Here is an 8060-nt window from a genome sequence, read left to right as displayed (position 1 = left end):
TTTGACTTATGTAACTACCTTGCGCGACCCTTTAAGAGAACCGGATCACTTGTTTGACCAATTTCTTACTTTTTGTATGTATTTTCACATTATTGTATTTTGTTATGGGTTTGTTGTTGGGGAATCCACCCATTTTTCGGTTTTAGGATCATTCACTCTCTTTTCATTTCGGATCAAGAGTTGAAATAATCCTCCCTTGTAGCCCTTTTCTTATTCAATTAAAAAAAAAAAAAAAAAAAAAAGCAAGCCTTAAAGGCTCAAAAACAAAATTTCTCAAAAATAAAAATAAAAAACCGTTCAAGCTCATCAAACTAGGCCCAAGGCAAGTCTTGGCATGCCATGCCTTGGTTCCATGGCACCTACCAAGGCATGCCATGGCACCCACTAAGGTATACAATGGCACCCACCAAAGTAAGCATTTGCATGCCATGGCACCCACTAAGGCATGCCATGGCACCCACTAAGGCATGCCATAGCACCTAGCTACCAAGGCATGCTATAGTACCCACCAAGGCAAGCCTTTGCATGCCATGGCACCCACCAAGGCAATCCTTTGCATGCAATGGCACCCTCTAAGGTATGTTATGACACCTGCCAAGGCAAGCCATGGCACCCACCAAGGCATGCTATGGCACTCAACAAGGCAAGCCGTGGCATGAGTGTGTGGGCGCACAGGTAGGGCCAAGGGCATGTCGTAGGCACTCAGGGCAGTGCTGCTAACCTTGGTTTGCAGTGCCACTAACCTTAGTTTGTAGTGCCATTGCCTTGTCGTGGGTAGGCAGAGAGTGCCATGGGTGGGGAGCGCAGGCAGGGCCACGAGGGGCATGCAAGTTATGCCATGAGTATGTCGGGGGCACCTTGGCTGTGCCAAGGGCATGTCGCGAGCATGCAGGCAGTGCCACGGGTGTGTCACGGGCACTCTGGCTGTGACCTTAAATCATAAATCATGAAATATTCGAAATTTTTCATCCAATCAAAAAACATAAGTTATTTAACATGATTTACTGTATGTTTATGCTATTAGGTTTTGGTGGGTGAAAATAAGCAATTAAAGAATGAGAGTATTCTTAATTAGGTCCTTAAGCATGAATAAGTAATGTATTAATCTTCTCTTCTCGTATACCAATATCCATTGTAAAGATCACAAGACACTCCCTGTAACAAGGTGGTCCAAAATAAAGTTTCATAAATGGAATATAGTTCAAACGGAAAAAATAAAAAAAGTTGTTGCATGCATTATACATGCATGTGCATGCGTGTTTTAAAAACACATGTCACAATATAATTGGTGTTTATGTAGCATATTAATAAGCATATTTGCGAGCGGCACAACTACTACAGAATATAAGCGATGAAAAAGGTTTATGAACACATGTTGTGATAGAAAAGCCCTCAGAGCATGGCCTGAGAGGCCCACATGTGCTGATATGGCTATCAAATTCAAACTCCACATAGAACAGATGAGCACATAATTGCTTGCTTGTTGACCAAGGATCCGATAAGGAGGAATCATATAATCACCATCGTTTTTTTAAAACCAGACATGATGAATATTCGACATGAAAAAACCTTAGACAATATATATTATTGCACCCGGCCACCCACTCCTTATTCCCCTTATGTGACTAATTTTTAAAGGGAGGGAGCCATTTCCTTTCAATAGTACTTGGAGAATCCACATCCCAACCACATTACACCCAAAAAAAAATAGCCGTTGCTTTTGAATGATTGAATATTCCTGGCCTTTTTGCTCTTGCATGCATGAGTTGATATTTTCATGAGCCACCACTGGAAACCTTGATTATGATTAAATTGCAAGCTTGAAGGTGAAAGGCAATCAGAAATCACAATTTTGAGGTCACTTTCCAAGTTGGGATATGATTGGTAGGTGGGTGACTCACATGGTGATTACAGATTTTTCCTTCACAAAAAGTTTCATCCAAAACAGAAAAGAGCGAGTGGGAAAATGACTGGTAAGTGCTAATTGGACCAAAAATATTGTAAAGCATCTAGTGCCATTAAGGATTCGGTTGGAAATTCTGATTAATCATGAACAAATTGATATATTAATATTCCTATGTGCTTAGGTTATTTATCCTCCATTTTATTCGGATTTATTTGGCTTTCCAGAAAATGAGAGATTAAGTAGGCTAGCTTATCGGAATCTGCATGTGATGTATACTCTGATAGTATTTATTTGTTATTATTTTTTTTTTTGTATATTTATTTCAACATTTCACAAAAGGGTTTTAAGCTTATCATGCATGTCATAATGATGTCATAATTTAAAAATGCTGAGCTCATTGGGAATGAATTGGCTTGAGAGCTTTTTTTTTCTTCCTTTTTTTTTTTTTTTTTGTCTTTTTTTTTGTCTTTTTGTCTTTTTCTTTTTTTTTTTCCTAAGCAATACAAGGAAAGGAGAAGGGACAGAATAATAGAAATTACAAGGCTGAAATAAAATAAGAATTACAAGGAATAATCCCCCCCCCCCCCCCCCCCCCCCCCACCCCCCTCCACAAAAAAAAATAATAATAAATAAATAAATAAAATTATGAGTAGTAAAGTATCCACTTAGCAACAACATTAGCTCTAGATATAGCAAAGATGACTGAGAATGAAGGTCTAACAAATACATTTACATTAGCTTTGAAAAATCCAGTGATGGGAGCTTTTCAAATATTAATTTTGGGCTAGCTAGATAGATGCTTTGTTGGATTTATGATTATTTTGTTAACCTAGAGATCCTCAAAGGCATCTAAAAAATTAAGAGGCCAGCGCAGTTTGAATATTGTCTCCAAATTATTCTAGCACTATTACAACCTAAGAAAAGATGCTGAGTAGTTTCTAATTTAAGATTGCATAAAGGGCATAGCCAAACCTCATTGCCATTGGATGGAAATAACTTTGCCAACTTTGCTCTCACCGGAAGGATGTCCAAGGATATTTTTCATAGGGAATAAATATCTTAGAGCATGTTTGGAATTGCGTTTGAAAAATAGAGCTTTTAAGTCAAAACGTATTTTTTGGCAAAAGCTTCATTTTTAAGATTTTGCTAAAAGTGTGTTTTTACCATTTTTAGGTTTTTTTGACTCTTTAAAACACTTTCAATTTTTTTTACCAAACATGTACTTTTTTTTTTTTTTTTTTTTTTTTTTGGTTTTTAGGCCCCTCAAACGCACAACCAAATATGCCCTTAGTCGATGTTGAATTTTGAGGCTCTAAAGATTTTTCCAGTCATCATCATTCCCTACATTTAGCAGCAATTCATGAGCTAACTTGACAGTTAATTGACAAGATGGAGATGGGGTATGATAGATCTAAAAAATACACTTGAGTCCCGAAACCCAGACCGAATAAGAGACCATTGTTATTAGGCCCAAGAGAGCCTCACAACAGGTTATTTACCATAAGAGACTAGGAGGCCCAAGAAAGCTCGCAAGAGCTAGAGGGAGCCATAAGGCCCAAGAGCCCAACCAAGCTCAAGGAGGCCCAAAAAGGCCCAAGGAGCTCCGAACTTAGTTAATATTACATAACATATTGCACAGGTATATAAAATGTGTATTATAAAAAGTATCGGTTTTACCTGTGACTGAGTCGCCCTACGTGTACGAACACGTGGCTGTGATGACCCCGCTTCTGCTTCCGCCTGTGGTTTATGTTGGCATCCATGGAGAAGAATCAATGTATCGAAATGAAATTTTGTTAATGCATACACTAGTCCCAAAAAATAAAAAATAAAAAAAAAATAAAATTCTGTAGCATAACTACCAAGAAATAATATTTAGGAAATCATAAGAAAAAAGAAAAAAGAAAAAAAAAAAAAACTTAGTGCTCCAATCTAAACCTTAAAAAGTATGGGTTTTACCTGTGATTGAGCCGCCCTACGTGCATGAACACTTAGCTGTGATGATCCTTGAACTGCTGCTTCTACGTGGGGTTGAACTCGTATTCCCTAAAATGCATTAACCAAACATTAAAACAAAACTTATCCCCATTCTAGTATTCATATAAATGCAAAGTTAATAAATTTTGGTATATATTTCTTGGTTTGACCTATTCTTGACTAGCATCATTTTTTGACTTATATTTCTTTGGTTTCCACCTTTTCCGGTCCGGATTCAAAGGTAACTTGTAGCGCCCTAGAATTTTTAAAGTTATTTAAATAAATTATTTTGATGATGATATTATTTTAATATCCATTTTAGCCATTGATTTTAATTCTTGAAAAAATTATGGTGTTACAGAAAGTGGTAATTAGATAATGGTAATTGGTGAAATAATAGGATAGTAAATGGTAAGAAGAATTGTATTAGTAGGTAGAATAGTAAGGGAATGTAGAATAGTTAATTGTAGGTATAATAGTATTAGTATAGTAAAATGAGGGTAGAATTGTATATGGAATGTAGAATAGTCAATAGTAGGTATAATAGTGTTGGTAGGTGGAATAGTAAAATGAGGGTAGAATTATAAATGGAAGATAGAATAGTATTTGGTTTTTCCAATAAATAGAGCTCTTCCCCTTCACAAATTTCACTACTCATCTCCCTTCTCTTCCACATATTCTTCCTTCTTCCGCTTTCTACTCGGTCTTTCTTCTTTCTGAGAGTGTTTACACAGAGCAGAGAGAGAAAGGGCGAGACAAAGCGCTACAAGAAATAAAGAACACGAGAGAGAACGGACTTGAGAAATTAGTTTCAAAAGATATATTAGTAGTGTTAGTCAGATTGGAGCAACTAGATCCTTCAGACAACTTTTATCTTCAGTCTAGAGATAAGTAAATTCACTACTCCTTCTAAAATTTCTTCATGTCATGCTATTTATACAATCTTGTATCAAACTGTAAATAATTAGGAAAAATTACAGTTTACCCCCTAAAGTTGACAGCGTTTTTCAATTCGAACATCAAAGTTTTAATTTTTGCAATCCACCCCCATAAAGTTTCAATTTATTTCAATTCAACCAATATTATCCCAATATTCCCATATTGCCCTTGATTTTATTTTTTATGAAAAAATAAATAAATTTGGAGGTGCAAAAATAGCCAGATGGCCAAAGGCCAACCCGAATTTTTTTAAAATTTTTTTATAAAAAATAAAAATTAGGGGCAATATGGGAAGTTTTGGACACAATTGGTCAAATTACAAAAATTTGAAACTTTGGGGGGGGGGGGTGGATTGCAAAAATTGAAACTTTGATGTTCGAATTGAAAAATGCTATCAACTTTGGGGGAGTAAACTGTAATTTTCTCAAATAATTATTTTATTTACCTGTCATGGAGATATGTTGCATGCATGAAAGATTTCTAAAAGAATTATTTAGACAGCTTCTATTTCTTTAAACGCTTTCTAAGTACAACACGTTTATATTTGAAAAGTTTTTATTTTTGAGAAAAGAAAGTTGAGAAATGATGATGATTATAAGAAAGAAGAATGATGATAAACCCTCTTACACATTGCCCTAAGATGCATCAAAAGAAGTACAAAGAGAAGTATAAGAAATGAGTTAAATATTTATGAAATGAGGGCACATGTATGGATGAGAGTATTTTTTGCCCCAAGATAAGTAAGGATGAGAGGAGTTCGGCACCGATACTCAGATGGAGGCGAAACCACTGAAGGAGGTTATGCAAGAAGGTGGTATTCCATCAACATGACAGTTGAGTGCACCAAAAAAAGTTAATTGACGGTCGGGCATGGCTGAGACCACAGTTCAATGCCATGGTCACAAAGATCCGCAACCCTCATACACATGGGTAACAGTGTACATGGGCCTTAATATGAGAAAATGATAATATAATTTCAACAATTATATACTATGATGATTTACAATGATGATTTATAATGATGCATTATGATGATGATTTATAATGATGATTTATGACAATGATTTATTACTAGATGTAATAGTATGTATATGCTATGGGAGATGCAACCGTACATACATATATTATTATGGCTAGATGTATATATATTTGTGAAAAGTGAAAACATTTTTTTAAAACTGAGGACAAAGAGTAAAACTATTTATGGTTGTGGACATTACTTGCTGGGTCCCTTTGGGCTCATTCAGTTTTATTTATTGTTTTCAGGTAGAAAGGACGCTGGAATAGGAGGCCGGAATGGGGGCGGGAATAATTATTAACTTTCAAAGTCTTTTCATATCAGTTATTGTAATAATATGATATTCTGCAACTAAAGTTTAATGTTTTCTTATTTCGCTTGTAATAAAATCTCTTGAAGAATGTTCTATACATTTATCGTATCCTTTAAAATCAAGTGCTTTGATAGACCTTATAGATCTTTGTAAAAACTTTTGTTGTAAAAGAAGAAAAGTGGCAAACTCAGCCTTAACGAGCTGGGGATGTTATATAACTGACAACCTTTGTAATTATGCCCTAAACAACCACAATTTCCACATTTCACAACATATTCACTATGGGTTAGCTTGTAGCAGTTGGTCGGCTCATCAGCAGCTCTTCTCCTAGCAATCTTTGGTCTACCAGAAGCTCTTCTAATGATAGGTGGCAGAATGGCATCGCATGGATCATCAAATGGCCATGTATTTGGACCTTGCATGCCCTAAACTTGAGCTTCATCTCCTCGCATGTACTTGTCTAACATGTAATATCCATCCAAATATGCCTTCGACTTTTGTTTATGCATGTAAATTACAGCACAAGCATGTGAGCAAGGAATCTCATTCAACTGCTATCTCCCACATGTGCATGTGTACTGATCTAACCTGATTAACTGTCGTGCATCGTACATGTGGTAGACCTCAAATTCTAATTCATTCTACCACCGACTGATACAATTTCTTGCATCACTCTTTGACCTCTCTAACTTGTTCAGAATCTTTGGGCATATTGTTTATTGTGTCGACTGGATTTCATTCATTTTTTACTAGAAGCACGCTATTATCTGCCGACGAATATCTTCAACCATGGTTAGTATGGGCTTACTCCCTGCTTCTTTAATCTAAATATTAAAGCTCTTAGCCAAGTTATTCAATAACATGTCACTTTTGGTTTGACAGCTGAAAGCATGCTTGGACCACGATGCCTTAGGTACACTACTAAGGTAAGCTTGCGCACCTTTGTCCATTGAGAAGATCTTCTGCATGTGGTCGTCGAAAACATAAATATTGGCTGCCCATGCAGCCCCCCACAACTCATCCTTAAAAGCTTTCCCAGTGTAGCCTCTCGCTTTGCAGTTCGCATGTAAGTGTCGAACACAAAAGCGATGCTCAGCATGTAGTAACACAACGTCAACAACAATTCCAAACCCCTACACATATACATTTATGCATTGAATTATATGTAAGAACATAAACAAATAAAAAAAAACAATAAGAACATAAAGACATAATAACACCAAATACCTTTTGCCTGTCAGACATAATAGTCCAACCAAGTCCGCCGTTTACCCCACATAAGTCTTCCACCAAAATGCGAATAAATCATTGCCATGACTCTCTTGTCTCGGCCTCGGTCATAACAAATGCAATGGGGAGCATGTCGTCGTTGCCCCGCATATTCCCCCTTCAAATGATAAACATCTAAACAAATTATGGGCCGACAACTATACTCGAAGCCCTTCTTACATGTATCAAGGCAAATATACATTCTTTGGAAGAATGCTCCATCTCTATAAACATAAGCACTACTACCAGGTTTGGTGCTTAGTATTACTAACGCGTATCTCCTAGTGAGGCGATATTGATTAGAATGACTGCTAAAAAGTTGATGCAATGCTTCATTCTTTGATCTATAGCAACGAGCAATAGGAATATCTATGTTGAGGTCTCTCTTAACCCTTTGTTGCAATGTATACAAGGTCCATGTGGGATCATCCTTAAAGTCATTTTTATAAGTACGAACAAGATACTCAACATCTCATCTGGTGTTTTCGTACTGATTATCACAAATATGAATCAGGTAGAAAGTTTTAATCTGTATACATGTCATCGTAGCATCAACAGATGCATGAATCCTCCACTTGCAATGCTCTTCTCTATAAACTGCACTAACTCTACTCATGTCCTAATGTTTGTAGTGGTAA

The sequence above is a fragment of the Corylus avellana genome, chromosome 11 (assembly GCF_965113065.1).
Source record: "Corylus avellana chromosome 11, dhCorAvel1.hap1.2, whole genome shotgun sequence".
NCBI lineage: Eukaryota > Viridiplantae > Streptophyta > Magnoliopsida > Fagales > Betulaceae > Corylus > Corylus avellana.
Note: the sequence above shows the minus strand (reverse complement) of the source record.